This window comes from Dryas octopetala, chromosome 3, assembly GCF_963921425.1.
Source record: "Dryas octopetala chromosome 3, drDryOcto1.1, whole genome shotgun sequence".
In the NCBI taxonomy this organism is placed as follows: Eukaryota; Viridiplantae; Streptophyta; class Magnoliopsida; order Rosales; family Rosaceae; genus Dryas; species Dryas octopetala.
In genome coordinates, this window is record NC_141368.1 from 18131152 (window position 1) to 18154758 (window position 23607).

Below are 23607 nucleotides of genomic sequence, written 5' to 3' on the forward strand. Positions count from 1 at the left end.
TATTTCTTTATTATGTTCTTCATACTCGCTCTAGTTTCTCTCTCTAAGACGCTTCTCTTTAATCTAGATTTTGATCAATTGGTGAACCATTTGCCAATATTTTTAGGAATAAGGTTATGCCAGATTAGGTAAGTCATCTTTGTTTATAGGCTTAAATTTAATTTATTTTTCAAATTTTAATTATTCATTAGGCTTTTTTTTTAATGAATTATTCTTTTGATACTTTAGTTATAAGAGCCATTGGTTCGAGCGAAGAGCGACATTTAAATTCGATCATAATTGGAGATTCAAGGTAATTCCAAGGTGTTAAATTTCGATTTTTAGGGGTATGGAAATTTTAACCATATATTAAATATATTTTGAAAAATTTCCCGAAATTTTCAACTGGAGCCAGGGAGGCAGGACCAAAGGGAGAGATGGGAGGAAAAGGAGAGCCGGCCTTGTCCCCTGTCGTCGCCGGAAAGAGAGAAAAAAGGAGGAAGAGATCAGCCCGGGGAGAAGAGATTGGCGCGCGAAGAGAAGAGTGGGAGATCGGGGAGGGAGAAGGAGGAGAGAGAAGAGATCAGAGAGGGAAGGATGAGTTACTGCCTGAGGGAGAGAGAAAGAGAAGGTGACTGAATCACTGAAGTAATGAGAGATTGAGAGGGAAGATGGCCACTAGAGGAAAGGAAGGAAAGGAAGGAAATGAGAGACTTACCAGGGATAGGAAGGAAAAGGGAAAAGGGAAAAGGAAGGAAAGAAAGAAAGAAAAGAAAGAAAGAAAGAAAGAAAGAAGAAAAGAAAAGAAAAAAGAGAAGTGGAGACTTACGGGGAAAAGGAAGGAAAGAAAGAAAGAAGAAAAGAAAGGAAAGAAAGAAAATAAAAAAGAAAATAAAAGAAAAGGAAAGAAAAAAATGAAAAGAAAAGAAAAGGAAAAAAAAAAGAGAAAAAAAAAAAAAAAGATTTAGGATTGATTGGGGTTGGGGCCTTTGGGCAATTGGAAAGAAAAAAAATGTTTGGGATTTCGTTTGGCCGTTTTGGGGTTTCGTTTAATTGTTTTTAACCCAATACATTTTTATATAAAAAAATAATTAAAAATATCTTAAAAGGCCTAAACTCTAATATCCTATACTATATTCTAAACAATATATGGTATAGATTATAAAATATATAGGATTTAGTATATAGATTATAGAATATAAAGAGTATTATGGTATATAGGGTTTAATATTAGGATTTAATGTATAGATTATAGAGTATAAATAATATACTAATTTCATTTATTCATTATACTAATTTTATTTAACAATATTTGTCTTCAACGCGCATTATATTTATCTTATATCACATGAAACTTATTATATAATTTGGTTTCTTCAATGTTTTTTATCAATATAGTAGATAATATGTTTTTTTTTGCCACTTAATAGCAGATAATATGTTAAATAAACATATGGTAAAGTTCTATTTAAAATTTCCGTATTTTGATAGCAATTTCCGTATAATTTCTGTCGAAATTTAAAAATCTTCGAAATTTCCGTCGAAATTTCCTCAAAACCCGAAATTTTATTCCTTGGGTAATTCCTCCAACCTTATTCCTTTCAATTTGATTTTTGAGAATTATAATAGGTTCCTTATTGGGGATATTTATTATCATGTTTATTATTCCTAAATTATCTTTGTTAATTTACTTGGTAACTATAATTGTATGTGTTATAAATTGGAACTTTATTATAATTATCAATACAGAAATGTTAATTGTCCCACATTTTTTTTCCCACATTTTTTTTCTCAAATTTGTATCTCACCTTATGTGTCATTACTTTATTGGACAGGGTATTTCTTTTTTCTTTTTTAGGTTTTATTTTTTATTTTTAGTATTCAATGTATGAATGCCATATAAGATGGTATAAAATTGTGGTATAAAAATGTGGTAAGTGTAGCATTGCTGTTATCAATAAATTTAAGGAAGACTTAAAATCCAGTCTATTTTATGAATCTTTCTTAGATTAAGACTGGTAATGATTTAGAATTTTAATTCAAGTTCTTTTATTTTTCTTTTTTCCACATAAAATTCTGGAGTTAAAACCTAACATGCATCCTCTACAAAGCCCATTATACACTCTAGAAGGGGAAATACCTTTCAAATCTAAGGAAATACATTTCAAATCGGGAAAAGACTTTATTATGAATTAAAATGATTTTTTTATAAATTTTAAAACACCTCTGATTTCTATTTAAAAACTGTTTTTATAAAGAATCTAAACCTAATTATTTCTAAATTTAATTCATGCAATGTGCCAATCTCAGGTAAAATGGGAGGTGCTCTTATGTGTACTGCCTAGGAAATGGATATATGCATGCTTGTGAGAATGCCTCAAAAGTAAAACATTGCAAATTGGTGGACGTGGGGTTTAAGTGACTGCTATGTTGTAATTTAGGAGACTCTAGCAAGGGCATGCATAATGGTAAGCAAGAAGACCTACACTATAAATAGAGCACTTGGGAAGCTTAGGGGATAGGCGCCGTACAAGACATACAGAGAGCACAGTTCTAATTTTCTTTTATTTTCTTATGTCTTTTATTTTATTTAGTTTGTTAATTTTTATTCTGTCTTTCTAATCTTCTCTATTAAGGATGAGGAGGAAATCCTAGTAATTTGACATAATTTTCTATTGTTTATTTATTTATTTAATTCCTATCAATCGATGTTTGATATTGTAGTTCAATTTGTTATTTTCTTGCTTGAGAAATGATTGGTAGTAAATGCAGAAAAGATGTTAAAATGTTAACTTTATTGGGAGAACTGAGCAAATATTTATAAATAATTAGTTTTTTCAACACATTAAAATAAAAACTAATTAGTTTTAAGGTCTTATTTGTATCGGAGAATGTATTTTTTTATAATATTATTTTCACACGTGGTTGTGTGATTAATTAATTATGATTATATTATGTGTATAATTATTAATATTTAAAACTCTAAATTCTAAATTTATAAACCTATCGTGCACTCATATTATAGAGATAACACATGAATTAAGTAAGGGCTTGTTTGAAAATGCTTATGTAGGAAGCACTTTTGTTAGAAAGATTAGGCTTGTTTGGCAGTGCTTTTAAAAGGTTTAAAAATGCTTTCAAATAGTCAAAAACGATTTGCTTATGTTTGGCAAAAAAAATCAGAAGCGTTTTGAGATTCTAAAAGCACTTGAATTCACCTGGTAGGTGCTTCCGTATGAAGCGCTTCCAAATATATTAACAAGAAGCACTTCAATTATTTTCAAAAAAATCTATGAATTTCTAACATAAGTGCTTCTAGTGAAAGCGCTACTAAGTAAAAGCACTTTCTACAGAAGTACTCACAAACAAGTCCAAAATTTTGTTGAAAAAAATCCAATGTGAATGTTCTTGGAAGTGCTTCCTGAGAAAGCACCTAAAAGCGCTTTCTGAGGAAACACTTAAAAACGCTTTATATATTTTTGCCAACCATTAAAAAAAAAAAAACATTTTTGAGTATTTGAAAGCGCTTTTAAGACTTCTAAAAACACTGTCAAATAAGCCTTTGGCAGAGATTTGAATACTCTCCTCAACTCGCTAATCTAAGTTTTTAACTACAAGATGTCTCTCTCAAATAAAATCCAAGGGTTCTAAATAGCTTTTTGAAATAAGTTGAATACTCTCCTCAACTCGCTAATCTCCTCATCTATCTAAGTTTTTAACTACAAGATGTCTCTCTCAAATAAAATTCAAGGGTTCTAAATAGCTTTTTAAAGTTTTATTTCTTTGGGAAAAAGTGATTTAGTTTGTATTAACTATTAACGTGCTCTTTCTCTCTCTCTCTCTCTCTCTCTCTCTCTCTCTCTCTCTCTCTCTCTCTCTCTCTCTCTCTCTCTCTCTCTCTCTCTCTCTCTCTCTCTCTATTCTCTGTCATTTTTATTGCATTCAGTCACCAACAACCAATGAACGTGGCCCAAAAGACAACACAACCATCGATACCAAAGAGATTTTTGGAAGTGTTTGTACATTGGGACTATTTGTTACTGCACATTAAACTTTGGAGTAAATCTCCTGGGTGTTCCTCTATTTGCAAAGATGGAGTTTTCATTCTTCTGGTTTATCTTTCTTAGATTCATCCATGTTTTACAACTCAATGACTCAACTCATAGAAAAAGGAAAACGAGAGCAGAAAAAGATAAATAAAAAATAAATTATATAGTTCTATAGATGTCTTTGCAGATTAAAGGAAGAAAAACAAACACATTAGCAGGAAGAACAAGAAAAAAGAAGAATCCATTTAGAAGAAAATTGAAATGGGCACTAAATTCAATAGATCTTGGTCTCACAAATTTTATACTTCAAAAGTGGGCAAAAAAAAATTATTCTTCAAAATCATGGAAATTTTCCCCATTAAGAATCCCCAAATACGTACAAAGAAAGATTATTATTTTCTCCCAAACCTTTTCAAATTATGATGTCTCTCTATTAAATATTTTCACTATTGATCTTTACCATCGTTTAAAGGTATTGATATTTCTTAACTGATTTAATTCAATTTAGGAGCAGCTACATCTATCTATAAAGGTGCATAGGAAACTCAGTGCCTTATGCTTTAGAGGAGGTAAGGATTTTCGGATTCATAAGAAGACTTCAGGGAAAGCGAGAGATTTTAGGGGAAGGGAGAGAGAGAGAGAGTTCAACACAACCTTTATTACACAAGTTTCTATTTATTATTTTATTATTTTAAATTATAATTTTAAATAAGTGTGAACCATAGAATGTTATACGAGAGATATATATCTTCCTATAATTGAAAACTTAGCTAAATTAAAAGATTAGGAAGCTTGGGAGTGGATTTGGATCCGACAGAGATTTATTAATGAATAAAATAATTTTTCATCAGAATAAATAGTTCTCATTATTTGGAAATGCCAATGGTAATCATAAAGTAACTTTTTTTTTTTTTTCATCCCCCTAAGTGTAAGTAAATAACACATGGCACGTAAAAGATACAATGTTTAAAGGAGAATATAAGGGCAAGATTGCGGACATTAAATTTTAATCAATGGTTGGTGGAAATTTCTAGAGAAAACTATGACATTGCATGGGAAAATAAAAGAACCCTCCAGAATCGATTGGACTAATACTTGGAGTGGGTCGACTCATTGAGGTCGGCCTAAACAAAAGTAAAAAAATTTGGGCTCATATTGGACTAGACTAGGCTTTGGACTTGCACAAAGGCCATGGATTAATTGGGATAGGCCTTCAGATAAAGATGAGTTTGCGCTAAATTCAGAAACAAATTCAATTGGACTTAAGATTAGGTTCGGCATTTGCAAAAGAGCGGGATTATGTAAACCATCCTTAGTTGCTGAGTTGACCACCCTAATATATTTTACTCAATTTTTTTTCTTACTTTTCCCTTTATTGCAAAAACAGGATGAAATCACTCAGATCCATTCGGTGGTTATCTACCAAAATATTCACCAATGTTCGGCAAACTCGTGTCGAATAAATACAAATATTTTGACAAATAACTGTCGAATGCATTTTTCATTTCTATTTGGTGGTTATCCACCGAATAATCTACCTATGCTCAGCAGATAATTATCGAATAACCACAAATATTTCGATAGATAACTGTCGAATGACCTAACGAACAAAATTGAAATTTTTTGTTTGATGGGTAAAATTAAAATTTTAAAATAGGGTGGTCAACTCAACAATTTAGAGTGGTCAGAATAACACTTTCTTTGCAAAATTTGTCTTGCTCCTTAAGGTCTTATTAAGTCCATAGCCTTGGAGATGATTAATGGGTCATGAGCCTTAATCATCTTAATGGGCTTGGGCTTACTTCATTAACAAACTTGGAAAAAATCACTCTTAAATAGTTCCTCAAAATCGGCAAGCAACCAACCAAAGTCCTCAAAAACTTGTGGTGGTCCTGGTTAGGTGAGGGTAACTGTAAGGTTCTATTTCCTCGCAATGTAATAAAAAAAATGGGTTTTTTTTTTTAAAGTCCATTTTTTAAAATTCACTATTCATCCGGCCCAAGCGCTACAGTAAAAATACTGTAGCGGCCCACTTTTTTAAAAACCGGTGCTACAGTAACAGCGCTATAGTGACGCCGTTACTGTAGCGCGCTACAGTGTTTTTAAAATGCCATTTTCCCCTTCTTCTTTTTTTTTTCTCATTTCAGTACCAATTGGTACATAAACTACCCAAAAAAAACAAATAATAATTTATGTATTTTCATGTTATAAACATGTTAAATAATAACCAATATAAAATACAAAAAATCAAGATGAGGCATCCATAATCTTTTACGTTTTAATAGTAAATATAATTGTTACTATCGAATAGTAACAATCATCTATTGCTACTGCCGGGCAGTGGCAATCAAGTATTATCATTGTTTGATAATAACAATTACTTATTGCTATTGTCTGGCAGTGACAATCAGAAATTGTTATTATTTGGTAGTAACAATCACCTATTGATACTGTCTTACAGTAACAATCACATGTTGAAGATAACTAATATATCTTGTTATCGTCATACAATAACAATCACCAAAATTCAAACCATAAAAAATTACAAAATTCACAGAGTAACAATCACCTGATTGCTATTGTCACACAGTAACAATCACTTGATTGCTACTGTCACACAGAAACAAATCAAGTGATTGTTAATTTGGTACTATCACACAGTAACAATCACCTAATTGCTACTGTCACAGTGGCAACTATTATTTCTTGCCACTATCGAACAATGACTATTCTCATTGTTCAAAAAAAAAACCTAGAAACAACATACATATACAAATCTTATGTATTTCTCTAACATAAACACATAAAAAACAAAAAAAACTTAAACAAAAATCTTTGTCTTCTTCTTTTTTTCTATTTGTTGAAGCAGACATGTACTTCCTTTTTTCTTTTTCTTTTTTATGAAGCTGTCATGTGTCTTCTTCTTTTTTCTTTTTTGTTGAAGCTGCCGTGTGTTTTTTTTTTTTTTCTTTTTAACAATAGCCACTGTCAAAAAAATAGCCACTGTCAAAAAAATGCTATTTAACAATTGCCACTATCAAAAACAGATAATACAAGTAACATGTTCTATATGCTTGTCAAAAAAAGGTCATAGTCCCACTTACATATTGTTACTACTTGTTAGTAATAATCATAACCTCACTTATAGAGGTTATGATTGTTACTAACAAGCAGTAACAATTATAGTCTCACTTGTATAAGTCCAACTTGAAGCCTTTTTTTAGCATCTGGTGGTAAAGAGCAACTGCCATTTCCATTTCTCCATGGTGTACACAATTAGATATCAAGGTATTCCATGTTATGCCATTTCTTATAGGCATCTTATGAAACAGAGTAATAGAATAAGAGAGGTGATGACAATCAGAGTAAAATGCCAACAGTGTGTTTGACATATTGAGGTTTGAGTGGATACCCTTTTTTATACTAAATGCATGAGCAGACCTACATTAATATTTGTTCAAAAAGATACCTGGATGAATTAATATTTCCAAGCTTGGCATACATTGATACAAGGGCTGTTAGTACAGGAAGTTGATTTGTCTTATCCATGTTTTTGTTTTTTGGCCAAAGATTGTCTTATCCATGTTTAACTACACAAGCATGAATAGATTCACCAAAAGAAATGCTACTGGAATTCACACATGAGGGAACAATGGACACGAAAGTGACCAAAATCAAAATAAAACAAAAAAAACAAAAACGCAAACCACCAAAATAAGAGTCAATGCTATATGCTACAATAGGCAAGCAAACAACATTGGCGCCAAGCAAAAGTAGAAGTTTCAAGTTTGAGTTTACACAATTAGCATAACGCATGTTTCATTTACAGATTGGGGTGTACTTAGCATATGTCAGCATAATTACAGACACACAACATAATGTTCAGAAGATTAATGACTTGATGTACAAAAAAAACTGAGGAAAATTAAACTAACCCACCAAATTATTAGTCCAAATATTTGAATTAAACAACTTATCGAAGGCAGAATGGACCAAATAAGATTTCCATTTTACTAATAAGAAAAAAAAGTAAAGGAGGAGATGACACCTTAATTGAGACCAGGCACTTGAAGAGGCGTTTTCAATGTGGCCAAGTCGAATCCTCCGCCGAGAAGACTCGAAGTCAACTTTCCAGAGCCGCTGCATCAAATACAACACTTCCTCTGTCGTCGATTCGCCTCCATGGCTGGGTGCATGGGCGATCGGAGGGTACCGTCTTGTTCAGAACGACGAGAGGAACAAAACCCGACAGGTTCGGTGCCTCGTGGTGGACGAAAGAAGCAGATCTCCACCGAAGTTGACTCTCAGGTTTCGCGTCGTTTTGTCACCGTTGATGACTGGATGGACGATCGAAGGCTATGGGAAGGAAGAGGAGGAAGAGGCAAGCACGGGGAGGTCGGTCTCGCTGCAATCCATGGCCGAATGACTATACATCGAGGAGAGAGAGACAGAGAGACAAAGAGACAGAGAGAGAGAGAGACAGAGAGTGATGGTGAAGAGAGAGAATAATGCTAACTTTGAAATGAAAGAAATGACAGAGGGAGTGGAAGATAGACGGAGAAAGAAACGGAGAAAGAAAAAGAGGACCGGTTTGGTATAAACTGGACCTCCTTCAAAAATAGAAAAAGTATCTGGATCTTAAAAGTAGTGAGAGCTCAAATTTGGACTTTATAATCATTTACTTTAAAAAAATTGAGGACAATGCATTTATTATTTAAAATAATTTTCATAATAAACTTTAAAATTAAGGATAATATGGTAAAGATTTTCTTAATAAGAAATATGAAAGTACAATGATAAATAAGAAGATGCGCTCAAATAAGGAACAAACCAGTCCACATTTTAGTTTTCTCATCTAGTGTCAAAAGCTTGATGCAAAACCTTGGACGCTATACTTGTAACTATCAGTCCATTACAACCCACAATTACGTCAAAAACATAGTTATTAACATGGTTTTTTTTACAAGTTACATGTGAAATGTTAATACATAACTACATGAAATTAAGCACACAAGTTCAAAGAAGAAAAAAATTTATAAAATAAAAAATACTATAGTTAGTTGGTTAATGTTGGATAATTTAAACCGCACATGCTTGTTAGTGACCAACATTTATAAGAGAGCAAATTTGCTCACCACCTAAAACCTACTTTAGGTAGTGAGCTTTACCACTATGGTGTGGGCTTGCCATGTGTTATTTAGAGTAATAATGATAATCATGGTTAACTCTTTTTAAATTCTCACGTTCTAATATATTTATGATATAGAAAAAAATTATTTAAGAATGAAATAATAAGTCATCTTTCAGTTTTACTTTTATCCTCACTTATACTTTTTTTTCTTTTTAGTAAATCTCACATGTAAGAAAAAAAATATGAAAAAGACGTTGAATTGAACAAAATACAAAAAATGTTATAGGTGAGACTTACAAAAAAAGAGTATAAGTGAGGGTAAAATTGGGAGATAACTTATTATTTTATTCTTAAATAATTTGTATCTATATCATAAATGCATTAGAATGTAAGAATTTTAAAAAAGTTAACCATAATTATCATTATTACTCTAAATAACACATCGCAATCCAAAGTATCCTATCTAATCAAAAGTTGGAGTTTCTTGACATACTGGTGGTTTTTTCTTTTTTTTGATAAAGCATCTCATTGCATTAGAATCTTAGATCAGCCAAAAGGCAGAGTAAATACAAAGAAAGAGCCCAAAGGCTTACAAGAAGGCAAAAGCCTACAGAAGTGGAGCATCAAAGCCCACAAAAATTCCAAGATCTCATCACAGCGGTGTTGAGTAGACATTATAACCACCAAATGGAGCCAGTGAGGCGCCAAAGGACTTAGCGAACTTGTCGCGTTAGGATCACGATTGTGAGACCCAAAATTTTCCAAATTTATTTTGGAATTTTTCTTTAATTTCTAGAATTTTTCTAGAAATTTGTTTGGCGGAAAATCGTATTTTTCACCTTAAGCTTTAATTGTTTGACCAACTTTGACTAGAGTTTTGACCCAAGTTAGACCTTTAGAAGGTGGTACTTTTACTCACGAACCCAACGGAGCAAGTCTCGTATTATTCCGAGTCCGGAAAATTATTTTATGAATTTCCCAAAATTTCATTTTTCAAAGCATTTTATCTTAGTTTGTGGAGCTTGAAATTTTCAAAATTTTTCTAAAGGGAAAATTGGTAATTTGACCTCATAGTTAATTAGTACTAGTCGATACGAGTCCGTAGTATTTTTCGGGGTATTTTTTCGAGTCCCGAGCTATTTTTAATTAATTTTTGAAGTTGAGAAAAATAGGAAAAAAGAAAATAAAATAGGAAAATCACCAGATCGCTCCACGTGGCACGATCTGGAGCGTCCAACGATGCATGGCAACAAGATCTAATGACTGCATGTGCAGCCAAGTGTCAAAGCCTTCGCCACGTGTCAATTTCTCATTGGTCAAAGTTATGACGGTTGACTTGAGTCAACCCGGTCAACTCGGATGAGTCAACCGAGTTGACTCACTCACTCTTCCTATAAATAGCAACGCACCCCCCAGCTGATTTTCATCCCATTTCAGCCGCACGCTTCCCAAGAGAAAGCTTCTCTCTCCTCTCTCCTCATTTATCTCTCTTCTTCAATCTTGTTTTGAGTTTATCTTGAGTTCTGGAGCTCCGATCGACGATCCGATTTCGCCTACGCGATCGTGGCGACGAGCTCTTCAATTCTAGTAGTGTGAAGGCTATGTTTTAATGAAGTTTTAAAAAAATCATTTCTGAGCTCCATAGGTAATTTCTTGATCCCTGTCGAATTTCTGCTAAAATTTTGTTAAATAAATCTCTTGTTAATTAGGCTATTTTAATCTTATTATTTAGCAAGTCTAGTAGTACCGAGACTCTGCTCGTGGGAAGTCTTCAACAGGTATACCCTTAACCCAGCTTATTTAATTTGCTGTTGTTTAAGTGGTGGTTATAGACGAAACGTCGTTTAACTGTTGTTATTAAATGAACTTAATAAATATTGAGGCCATATCAGTGGTAACCAAATAACGTGATGACTAAGGTCAGTCCATGAGCATACAAGCGTTGGGTACTGAGCCAGAGCTCCCTCAGTTTCCCCATGCACTGACCTGGTCACGTTGTAAGGTTCATATCTGATCAACCTCCTCGACAATAAATTAAAATAAACTTAGAAACCACACGGTCTGACATGACTGTCTGCCTCGGGGAGCAGGGTCATGCCGGATCAAGAATTTAGAGAAGCCTAGCAAGTTACGCTAGTGCCAAACCTCTAAATTTTACCTGGTCTTAACAGACAAGGTCGAGAGTACGTTTAGTACGTTCCTAATAGCTGTCGTCGGATTCGGATCTCCAGTTTCCCAACAGGTACAAGTGGGACCCAGACACAGGAAAGGGATCAGGCAAGGGACACACTTTGGTAAAGCAGGTAGGGGGAAGGTACCATATCCCGGTTATTGGATTTCCTGCCTATTTTCGTACTATATGTATATGAAAATGTCTTTCACAGAGAATGTGCATGATTTTTGTATGGCATATTTGTGTGATTTTATGTGTGATACCTTAGACGACATGAGAGTAACGGGCACGTGTTGTGACCTTGGGTTTCGATCCCCTAAACCTCCGGAGGGGTAAGTACGGACTGGTTAGTCGAATGTCCTTCTGGGGAGGCTAACCAATGTGGTATTACCAGGTAAATGGATACTCTCACCACAGTATCGAGGTGGTGGTTGAATTTCCGATACTGGTGGTTGGCCTGTATGTGATCGGTCGCAGGTATGTTTCTGAACTATGTCACGTGACATGAAGGATTTTCACTGAAAAAGATGTATGAGCATGCAAAGGCTTTACTCACTGATTATTGACATAATTACCTTTATCATTACTGGCCTTAGTTACAATATTATTGGTATTGATACCATGTTTTTGGGTGTGCATTGCTTTTAAACTGTTTTCCTTGAAATCCTATATTTTCGAGTATTGCTTCAAACCTAACCAGGATTTTCCCTCGAGGGGAAGCGATGAACGTATGTGACGCTTACCCCCTACTGTACTCTTGTGAGTGCAGATAATCCAGTTGTTGGAGACCAAGATTGAGGTCGTGGGTGTGGCACTTGCAGCTTGTCAGTTTCAGTCTTGCTATCTGGTTTAGATCCTTTCTTTGGATCCGTGGTGGTGTTTCTCTTTCATCCTCGTAGGTGGCATATCCTAATGGCTATCCATGAATCCAATTTGTTGCACCACTTTGTTGAAGACTAAATCACTCTGGCGTGGGTTGGACTATCCTGACATATCTGTTTATCTACTGTTTTATTATGTAGCATTAGGGTTAGTGTATTTGAAACACATAACCCTCACGGGTTGGTACTCTTTACTGTTATTTATAATATGAGGCATTTTCAGTAATTTCTTCCGTTGTATTTTTACTACTCTGATCCAACCCGGGTTCTTCAATAAAAAAGGCTTAACTCGTTTTAGAGAGCTTGGGAATATAATACTCGGGGTAAGGGGTATTATAGTCTCAGAATTTTTAAGACGGGTGCCGCTGTGGTGTTTCCAGTTTCGGGGCGTCACAAAAAAAAAATGGTATCAGAGCGGTACGACCTAAAAAAAAAAAAATAATAATAATAATAAATAAATAAATAAATAACTTTGTAAGATTGTTAGTAGATTATTTTTACTAATATGCAGGATATGCCAACCCAGAGCCGATTCAGCAGATTCCTTCGAAGTTTCCACCCAAACACATTCTTCGATAAGTCTTTCCCTTGAAACACTTTTGTTCCTGGTATTATTTATGTCAATCATTCCCTTATTTGTTTTCAGTCTTGCTGACAAGATGCCATCCCGTTTCGATCGAACTAACAGTAATGCCAATAATTGGTTCGACCCGCAACAAATGGCTGAATTTATGCAGGCTTTCTTTGCTCAACACGCTGGTAACTGTCTCACTCCCGCTGAACGTGAAGATAAGCGATGAGGCGAGTACTTAGATCGTTTCCTTAGGACTAAGCCGATGAAGTTTCACGGAAGTTCTGAACCCGATTTAGCTGAGAATTGGGTTACGCACATCGAGAAGAAGCTCGAGTCGATTAACGCACCAGATGAGTACAAGATCTGGCTAGCTACACATGTGTTTGAAGGCGAAGTTGACGGATGGTGGAGATGCATTAGGCACCGAGAAAATATTAACACTATGACTTGGGAAGGATTTAGGGAATTGTTCTACGACAGATATTTTCCCGAGCCACTGCAGATGACAAAGATGAAGGAATTCATGGATCTAGAGCAGGGAAACATGACTGTTTCTGAATACGTGGGAAAGTTTACTGAACTTGGACGTTTCGTCCCATCTACCATGAATGATGAGAAGGCAAAGACTGTCAGATTTCTGCAAGGTCTGAAGAACGGGATTCGCCAATACTTGGCAAGTCAAAGGTTTACAGTTTTCAAAGATGTGGTCAATACTGCTTATGCTCAGGAGCAGGATTTCCTTGCAACTAGACAGAAAGGGGAAATTGCGAGGTCTGAGGGAACAAGACTAGGAAAAAGAAGAAATTTTCAGAGGGGAGGACCCTCCCGAAACCAAAGAAACTTGAAGAAGACTAGACTTCAAATTTGTTTCCAGTGTGGAGGTGAAGGCCACTACAGAAATGATTGTCCTACTAGAACACAGCAGAATGCCCCCAGGCCACAACCACAGATACAGGCTGTACCACAACCATTTAGAGCTCAACCATTGCAACATGCACCACCACAACCCAATAATCGTGGAGGACAAGGAAGAGGTGGCGGAGGAAGACCACAACCAGCTAGAGGAGGACGAGTTTTTGCAGTAAGAGCTAACCAGGAAGAAGCCCCACTTGACGGTACTATACTGCTCTTTAATACTGAAGTTAGAATTTTGTTTGATACGGGTGCTTCACATTCATTTGTCTCTGTTAGCTTTACTGAGAAATTAGGATTGCATGCTGAACCTTTAGCTGAAACCATCCACATGAGTACACCCATTGGAACAACAACCGAAGTAGATAGAATTTACCAATCTTGCCAACTAGTAGTCCAAGGCCGAGTCTTGACAGCAAACCTATACCCTTTGAACATGGATTACTACGACCTTATTCTAGGAATGGATTGGTTACAAGAAAATCAGGCACAGATCGATTGTGAGAAAAGAAAAGTGAAGGTAGTCACGAGTAACAGAGGAGAGGTGATCATCCAATTGCACAAACCGCTACAACCCATCAACCCATTGCTGAGAGTCTGTTTCAAAAGCAAGAGAGTTATGCTATGCTATTCACTCATCATTTCCACACAAGCCAAGCAGAAGGAAGATAAACCAATACCAGTGGTAGACGAATACCCAGACGTTTTTCCAGAAGATCTGCCCGGAATCCCACCAACAAGAGAAGTAGAATTCAAGATTGAACTTGTACCAGGCACTCAACCTATTTCAATCCCGCCCTACCGCATGGCACCAGCCGAGATGGTGGAGCTGAAGAAGCAATTAGACGACTTGAAGGAGAAGGGCTTTATCAGAGAAAGTATATCACCATGGGGAGCCCCTGTTCTATTTGCCAAAAAGCATGACGGGACATTGCGACTCTGCATAGACTACCGGAAGCTGAACCAAGTCACAATAAAGAACAAGTATCCATTGCCTAAAATTGACGAGCTATTTGATCAACTTAGTGGAGCGAAGTACTTCTCAAAGATTGATCTCAGATTCGGCTACCATCAACTCAGAGTTCGAGACGAAGACGTCCCAAAGACTGCTTTTCGTACCAGATATGGACATTATGAGTTCGTCGTGATGCCGTTTGGATTGACAAATGCACCTGCCGCATTCATGGACCTGATGAACCGAGCATTCCGTCCATACTTGGACAAATTTGTTATTGTCTTCATCGACGACATCCTGATTTACTCCAAGAGTAAGGAAGAGCATGAAGAGCATCTGAGAATTGTTCTACAGACATTACTTCAAAAGCAACTTTACGCCAAGAAGTCAAAATGTGAATTTTGGCTGAAAGAGGTACAGTTCCTTGGCCACATCATCTCAGAAAAAGGATTATCTCCTGATCCCAAGAAGATCGAAGCAGTTCTGAATTGGGAACAACCGAAGAGCATGACAGAAGTCCGTAGTTTTCTTGGATTAGCAGGTTATTACAGAAGGTTCGTAGAAGGTTTTTCCAAGATTGCTACCCCGATGACTCGATTACTCAGAAAAGGATTCAAGTTTGAATGGAACGAGAAGTGTGAAGAAGCATTCCAAGAGCTCAAGAAACGACTGACAACTGCCCCAGTGTTAGTCTTGCCCAACAATGAAGATCCTTATGAAGTCTACACCGACGCGTCCATAATAGGAGTCGGATGTGTACTGATGTAGAATGGGCGAGTGATAGCCTATGCCTCAAGAGAGTTGAAGGAATATGAAAAGAATTATCCAACTCATGATTTGGAGTTAGCCGCTGTTGTACACGCTCTAAAAATCTGGAGATGCTACTTGTATGGAGGTCGATTCACTGTTTTCTCAGATCACAAGAGCTTCAAGCATATATTCACTCAGAGAGATCTGAATTTGCGACAACGACGCTGGATGGAGTATCTTAAAGATTATGATTTTAAATTACAATATCATCCAGGAAAAGCCAACAAAGTAGCTGATGCACTGAGCAGAAAGAAAAACACTCTAGCCAGTTTAATGATGGCTGAACGGGAGATCCTACAGACTTTGGATCAGTACAAAGTCAACGTACTCCATGATGGAAGGATTGCAAGTATGCAGATTGAGCCCCAATTGGAGCAAGAATTAGTTCAAGAACAAGAAGGGGATCTAGAGATACAACAGAAAAAGAAGGAGGTATACTCAGGAGATGCACCTGGGGAATGAAAGGTACATTCTGATGGAAGTTTGAGATACAGAGGCCGAATAGTTGTGCCAAACAGGAAAGAAACAAGACAACGGATTCTGAACGAAGCTCATTCTACCAGTTTTGCTATGCACCCTGGAGGAACGAAAATGTATCAAGATTTGAAACGAAGATACTGGTGGAAAGGTATGAAAAGAGACGTGGCTGATTTTGTTAATCACTGTGTGACCTGCCAACAAGTGAAAGCCGAACACCAGAAGCCGTCTGGATTGTTACAACCGTTACCTACTCCAGAGTGGAAGTGGGATTGTGTTACTATGGATTTCATCACCGATCTGCCGAGAAATACAAAAGGGCACAATGGTATTTGGGTTATCGTGGACAGACTCACAAAGTCAGCTCATTTCTTACCGGTCAAGATGAACTCACCCGTTGATTATTTTGCTGATCTCTATGTTGAATGGATTGTTCGATTGCATGGTATTCCGAAGACGATTGTTTCCGATCGAGATCCCCGATTTACGTCTCGATTGTGGCGGAAGTTACAATCTGAATTAGGTACTCAGTTGAATCTTAGCAGTGCCTATCATCCGCAGACGGATGGGCAATCTGAAAGAGTTATTCAGATACTGGAAGATATGTTGCGAGCTTGTGTTCTAGATTTCAGAGGTAAGTGGAGTGAGTACTTACCGCTCGCCGAGTTCGTATATAACAATAGTTATCAAAGCAGTATCAAGATGGCACCGTACGAAGCACTTTACGGAAGGCCGTGTCGTTCGCCACTCTGTTGGGCCGATGTTGAGGACCGAGTTATTCTGGGTCCTGAAGTGATTAAAGAAACGACCGAAAAGGTCAAGATAGTCAAGAAACGACTAGAAACCGCCCAGAGTAGGCAGAAATCGTATGCTGATCGAAGGAGGAAGCCTTTGGAATTTCAAGTTGAGGACTTGGTGTTTCTGAAAGTTAGCCCTTTGAAGGGTACATTTCGGTTTGGTATGCGAGGCAAGTTGGCACCCAGGTATATTGGACCGTTCAAGGTTTTGGAACGTGTCGGGAAAGTTGCTTACAGGTTGGTGTTGCCGCCTCAGTTAGCATACATACATAACGTATTCCATGTGTCCCAGTTGAAAAAGAGTGTGCCTGACATCCCTCAAGTGATGCCTTGAATTGGTTTACCGCTCGAACCAAACGTGTCTTATGTGGAAGGACCTGTTTCTATTTTAGCTTACGAGACGAAACAACTCAGGAATAGGAAGGTACCACTTGTAAAAGTTTAGTGGCAGCGCCATGGAGTCGAGGAAGCGACATGGGAACTGGAATCCGACATGAGGAAGAGATACCCGCATCTCTTCAGTGAACTCAGGTAATCTCGAGGACGAGATTTTTTCTAAGTAGGGGAGGATGTGAGACCCAAAATTTTCCAAATTTATTTCGGAATTTTTCTTTAATTTCTAGAATTTTTCTAAAAATTTGTTTGGCGGAAAATCGTATTTTTCACCTTAAGCTTTAATTGTTTGACCAACTTTGACTAGAGTTTTGACCCAAGTTAGACCTTTAGAAGGTGGTACTTTTACTCACGAACCCAACGGAGCAAGTCTCGTATTATTCCGAGTCCGGAAAATTATTTTATGAATTTCCCAAAATTTCATTTTTAAAAGCATTTTATCTTAGTTTGTGGAGCTTGAAATTTTCGAAATTTTTCTAAAGGGCAAATTGGTAATTTGACCTCATAGTTAATTAGTACTAGTCGATACGAGTCCGTAGTATTTTTCGGGGTATTTTTCCGAGTCCCGAGCTATTTTTAATTAATTTTTGAAGTTGAGAAAAATAGGAAAAAAAAAATAAAATAGAAAAATCACCAGATCACGCCACGTGGCACGATCTGGAGCGTCCAACGATGCATGGCAGCAAGATCTAATGGCTGCATGTGCAGCCAAGTGTCAAAGCCTTCGCCACGTGTCAATTTCTCATTGGTCAAAGTTATGACGGTTGACTTGAGTCAACCCGGTCAACTCGGATGAGTCAACCGAGTTGACTCACTCACTCTCCCTATAAATAGCAGCACCCCCCAGCTGATTTTCATCTCATTTCAGCCGCACGCTTCCCAAGAGAGAGCTTCTCTCTCCTCTCTCCTCATTTATCTCTCTTCTTCAATCTTGTTTTGAGTTTATCTTGAGTTCTGGAGCTCCGATCGACGATCCGATTTCGCCTACGCGATCGTGGCGACGAGCTCTTCAATTCTAGTAGTGTGAAGGCTATGTTTTGGTGAAGTTTTAAAAAAATCATTTCTGAGCTCCATAGGTAATTTCTTGATCCCTGTCGAATTTCTGCTAAAATTTTGTTAAATAAATCTCTTGTTAATTAGGCTATTTTAATCTTATTATTTAGCAAGTCTAGTAGTACCGAGACTCTGCTCGTGGGAAGTCTTCAACAGGTATACCCTTAACCCAGCTTATTTAATTTGATGTTGTTTAAGTGGTGGTTATAGACGAAACGTCGTTTAACTGTTGTTATTAAATGAACTTAATAAATATTGAGGCCATATCAGTGGTAACCAAATAACGTGATGACTAAGGTCAGTCCATTAGCATACAAGCGTTGGGTACTGAGCCAGAGCTCCCTCAGTTTCCCCATGCACTGACCTGGTCACGTTGTAAGGTTCATATCTGATCAACCTCCTCGACAATAAATTAAAATAAACTTAGAAACCACACGGTCTGACATGACTGTCTGCCTCGGGGAGCAGGGTCATGCCGGATCAAGAATTTAGAGAAGCCTAGCAAGTTACGCTAGTGCCAAACCTCTAAATTTTACCTGGTCTTAACAGACAAGGTCGAGAGTACGTTTAGTACGTTCCTAATAGCTGTCGTCGGATTCGGATCTCCAGTTTCCCAACAGGTACAAGTGGGACCCAGACACAGGAAAGGGATCAGGCAAGGGACACACTTTGGTAAAGCAAGTAGGAGGAAGGTACCATATCCCGGTTATTGGATTTCCTGCCTATTTTCGTACTATATGTATATGAAAATGTCTTTCACAGAGAATGTGCATGATTTTTGTATGGCATATTTGTGTGATTTTCTGTGTGATACCTTGGACGACCTGAGAGTAACGGGCATGTGTTGTGACCTTGGGTTTCGATCCCCTAAACCTCCGGAAGGGTAAGTACGGACTGGTTAGTCGAATGTCCTTCTGGGGAGGCTAACCAATGTGGTATTACCAGGTAAATGGATACTCTCACCACAGTATCGAGGTGGTGGTTGAATTTCCGATACTGGTGGTTGGCCTGTATGTGATCGGTCGCAGGTATGTTTCTGAACTATGTCACGTGACAGGAAGGATTTTCACTGAAAAAGATGTATGAGCATGCAAAGGCTTTACTCACTGATTATTGGCATAATTACCTTTATCATTACTGGCCTTAGTTACAATATTATTGGTATTGATACCATGTTTTTGGGTGTGCATTGCTTTTAAACTGTTTTCCTTGAAATCCTATATTTTCGAGTATTGCTTCAAACCTAACCAGGATTTTCCCTCGAGAGGAAGCGATGAACGTATGTGACGCTTACCCCCTACTGTACTCTTGTGAGTGCAGATAATCCAGTTGTTGGAGACCAAGATTGAGGTCGTGGGTGTGGCACTTGCAGCTTGTCAGTTTCAGTCTTGCTATCTGGTTTAGATCCTTTCTTTGGATCCGTGGTGGTGTTTCTCTTTCATCCTCGTAGGTGGCATATCCCAATGGCTATCCATGAGTCCAATTTGTTGCACCACTTTGTTGAAGACTGAATCACTCTGGCGTGGGTTGGACTATCCTGACATATCTGTTTATCTACTGTTTTATTATGTAGCATTAGGGTTAGTGTATTTGAAACACATAACCCTCACGGGTTGGTACTCTTTACTGTTATTTATAATATGAGGCATTTTCAGTAATTTCTTCAGTTGTATTTTTACTACTCTGATCCAACCCGGGTTCTTCAATAAAAAGGGCTTAACTCGTTTTAGAGAGCTTGGGAATATAATACTCGGGGTAAGGGGTATTATAGTCTCAGGATTTTTAAGACGGGTGCCGCTGTAGTGTTCCCAGTTTCGGGGTGTCACAACGATCCTACCAACAACTCTAAATCGAGGCCGATAGTAGCTCATAGTGGCAGATCGAGCAGTAGTAATCGGTGGAAATATGACCGGTACCAGCGAAAATAATGTCAACCAAACACCTTGAGATGAGTGTCTGAGAAAACCTGAGAGTATCAAAGCACCAAACAAGTGAAAATAAAGGAGAAAAACAAAGCTGCAAGATGCAGTAGGAAAGACTTCCAAAATGGAAGTATGGAAAAACTCTCACTATTGAGGGAGGAGAGTATCCCTGAGTTGGGGAGAGAAGGGGAAGGGAAGGAAAAGGAAGGAAAGGGAAGGGAAGGAAGGCCAGCTCCCCTCACCCTCCCTGAAGTGTGCGACTCTGGGAGGGCTTGAGGAGAGAGAAGAGAGAAAATAGAGGTGGCGGTTAGGGTTGCTGTAGGTGACATACTGGTGGTTTGCTAGGCTGCTACAAATTGATTATAGCCATATACTTTATAGTATATGTTAAAATGCACCCTCTCATAATTTGTCAACGATAAAATAAAAATAAAAAAAACATACTTTTTTGTTTCTTTTCAATTCGATCCAATTTTAATTGAGCGATGGAAAGCTCTTGTTATTGTTGGATATATAGTAACATCATCATTTTAACATCATTCTAGGAGTATAGCTAGTCAACAGTAATATAAAATCGCCACATAGGAAAAATCTAAAGACATATAAGATGCAAATCAAATTACTATCTAAACCTCTTGAGCCCGTTGGGCAAAAATGTGTATATGAAAGGCTTGAGGCCAATGACCCTCTAAATGAGAAAAGGCCCAAGAGGCCCAAGCTAGGATCAATCCAATGAGAATTAGATCCTAGCATAAGAGACCGTTTGGGAATGAACCTCCCAAGGGTGATAGCTCATGTTTGTTTTGTTCAACAAAAGGAGTTCGGGCTACATATTAAATAATTTATTTTGTGTGACGTAGCACTTTTTAGAAAACATCATTATGAGAGCATTCGAACACCAATGAGCTTTTGAAAGCTAAAACAATAAATGAGTGTTCCAAAGCTAACACCTATAAAGAGCACTCAAATCTGTGTTTATTATAGTGGCAAAAAAAAAAAAGTGTGTTTATTATTATTATTGAGAAATAGACTTTTTGTGTATAGATCCTCTCAGGCTCTCATATATAAACTTTTCTATTTGGCCAAAAAAAAAAAAAACTTTTCTATCATTAGACTTGCACTTTAAACAATCTTCAATCGAGTATCTCAATTAATCCAATAATCACAATAATTAACTAAACACCAAATCAATAAACACAAAAGATACACATGAAAAGGGCATGTGCTAGAGGGTTTAAAAAGTGACCACCATGTGATTCATATCTTTTTTTTTTTTTTGGCCAACATGTCATTCACATCTTAAAACTTTTTTATTATCAGTAAAAATAACTTTTCCACACTTAGAGGCTGAGGACAGTCTGTGTGGGCCAGTCACCGGGGTCACATGCACATTAGGAGTATAGGACTGATCATCTGACAGTTTGACTAAAATTGGAACCAAAAGTGATAGATACAATTATATATTTAACAGAAGAATATCAAATTAAATTGAAAAAAAAAAATCCAATTTTTTTAAAGCAGGGAATTAAAAATTCTGAACCCAGATCTCACCTACCATCCCATACAAGTTGATTTAGGTTTTCCTTTGGCTGGACCCTCTCACAATTTAATTTGGAGCAACATTATACTAGGGTTGGTTTGGAACGACTGAAATACCCCACCATATCCGTTAATCAACGCAACTGAACTGTACAAATATCGTCTGATGCTTGTCTAAAGAGTCGATATCGATTGGCCAATCAAATCGACAACACCGGTAAGCAGTGGCGATATGGGTAGGGCTAACTTTTATGTTGTCGGTCTCTAGTTGCAGAAACCATAGGGCAAATAGAGGTGCAGTGGTGTTGCTAGTGGCTTGGCAGTGCGGGTGGTGTTGCTGGTGGCTTGGCAGTGCGTGGAGGCTCCAACGAGGCTACTACCGCTATAGGGTGGCTTCGAGCTCGGCATGATGCCAGAGAAGAAGATGAAGTCCTAGGCTTTTAGCCGTGAAGTCCCAGCCACCAAAACCGATCACGCCGACCCGACAACTACAACATCCGAAGCCGTTGGTAGCAACGACGATTGTGAAGTTGGCCATACCATGGGGTGGCGGTTCGGTTACCAACACCGACCCAACCCTACATTATACCACAAGAAAAACTTATATCCTAAGAACAAAAAGAAAATGTTTTTTAAACCTTTATCTTGTACCTCTTAATATTTTAATCATACTTGAGTACAAGTGTTACATGAGATATAATTCAGTCACCGCTTCTCCGGATTCAAATACTACTTACTAATGAGAGTTGGAACATTACACAATTATCATAATTCTAAGACTCTAGAAATAAATAAATAAATAAAAACTGAAAAACAGTAGTTTTCCAAATTCTGTATCTCACATGGTATTGTGTTATTTGTTGTTCATTGGTCAAACGACCAATGTATTTATAACATACAAGATATTATGATATTATATAAAACATTAACACCAGAAAATGCATGAAAAGAACATGTGCGTTGTGCGTTTAAAGTGAATAACAAGATCTGAAACTTCTTTATCAGTAAACATTAGAAGGAACTTTTCCACGACAAAGTGCGTGTGTGGGCTAAGTCAGCGGTAGGACTCGTCACATCACAGTTTGCCTAAAATTTGAAACTAGAATTTCAGACCAAGCAAAAATGGGAAACGAAAATAAATAATTGACGGGCAGTGGCCTAGTGGGTACAATTATTTCTTACTAGGAAAAAATGAATAGGTGATTTGATGGGTACACTTATTATTTCTTAATAGAATTATTAGAAAAAACAGTTTAATTATTTATGTAAAAAATAATTGTTAAATAGTTATGTTAGAAAGGCAGTAGAATTACTCACATAATTATACAATTTTATACTTTCATAAAAATCTTAACTAAGCTGATGACTGATGCTATTCTTTTACAAATTCTTGACTAAGCTGATGGTAAACGCTACTTTCACACAAAAATAAACTTCAGAGATTGATTTTACACAAAACAAAATTTAATCTTAGAGCTAAAAAGAAAGTAGGGTACTAATACAGAATGTACTATCATGTTATATACAATGCTGTTACATATATATATATATATATATAAAACTTGTGGGGTGAAATATTTATAATTATAAAAATTGTCTTTCATTAATTAAAAAATATTGAAAGAGATAAATTTCATTTATCAAGGGATAAAAAGTAACTGACCTCAATAAATTTTGAATTCAAAACCTAAAGAAAAGTTGAGTGTCATACATTACACCAAATAATCATTAACAAAATATTAATAAATAAAAAGAGTAAAGATAAAACACAACCATGTTTCAAAAATCACAAAAAGAGACCACATTATTTTTCTTTTTTGGTTACAAGGGAGCCCTAAAGGGGGAGATTTGAACTCGATCAGTCTTTAAAGGTATGGGTAAATACTTTTAACTACTAGAGTTACAAACCCCCACACTTCAAACTATTTTTCAACCAATGCACACCACCAACTATTATGTACT

General features: G+C 36.8%; 1 long non-coding RNA gene across 1 annotated transcript; it reads left to right on the top strand.

The window, feature by feature from the left end:
• Nucleotides 1-18087: 18087 nt before the first annotated feature.
• LOC147291514 (uncharacterized) lies at nt 18088-18854 on the top strand. The gene is made up of 3 exons (XR_015121555.1): nt 18088-18207; nt 18295-18340; nt 18794-18854. It is a non-coding gene; the product is annotated as an uncharacterized LOC147291514 (long non-coding RNA).
• The last annotated feature ends 4753 nt before the right edge of the window (nt 18855-23607 follow it).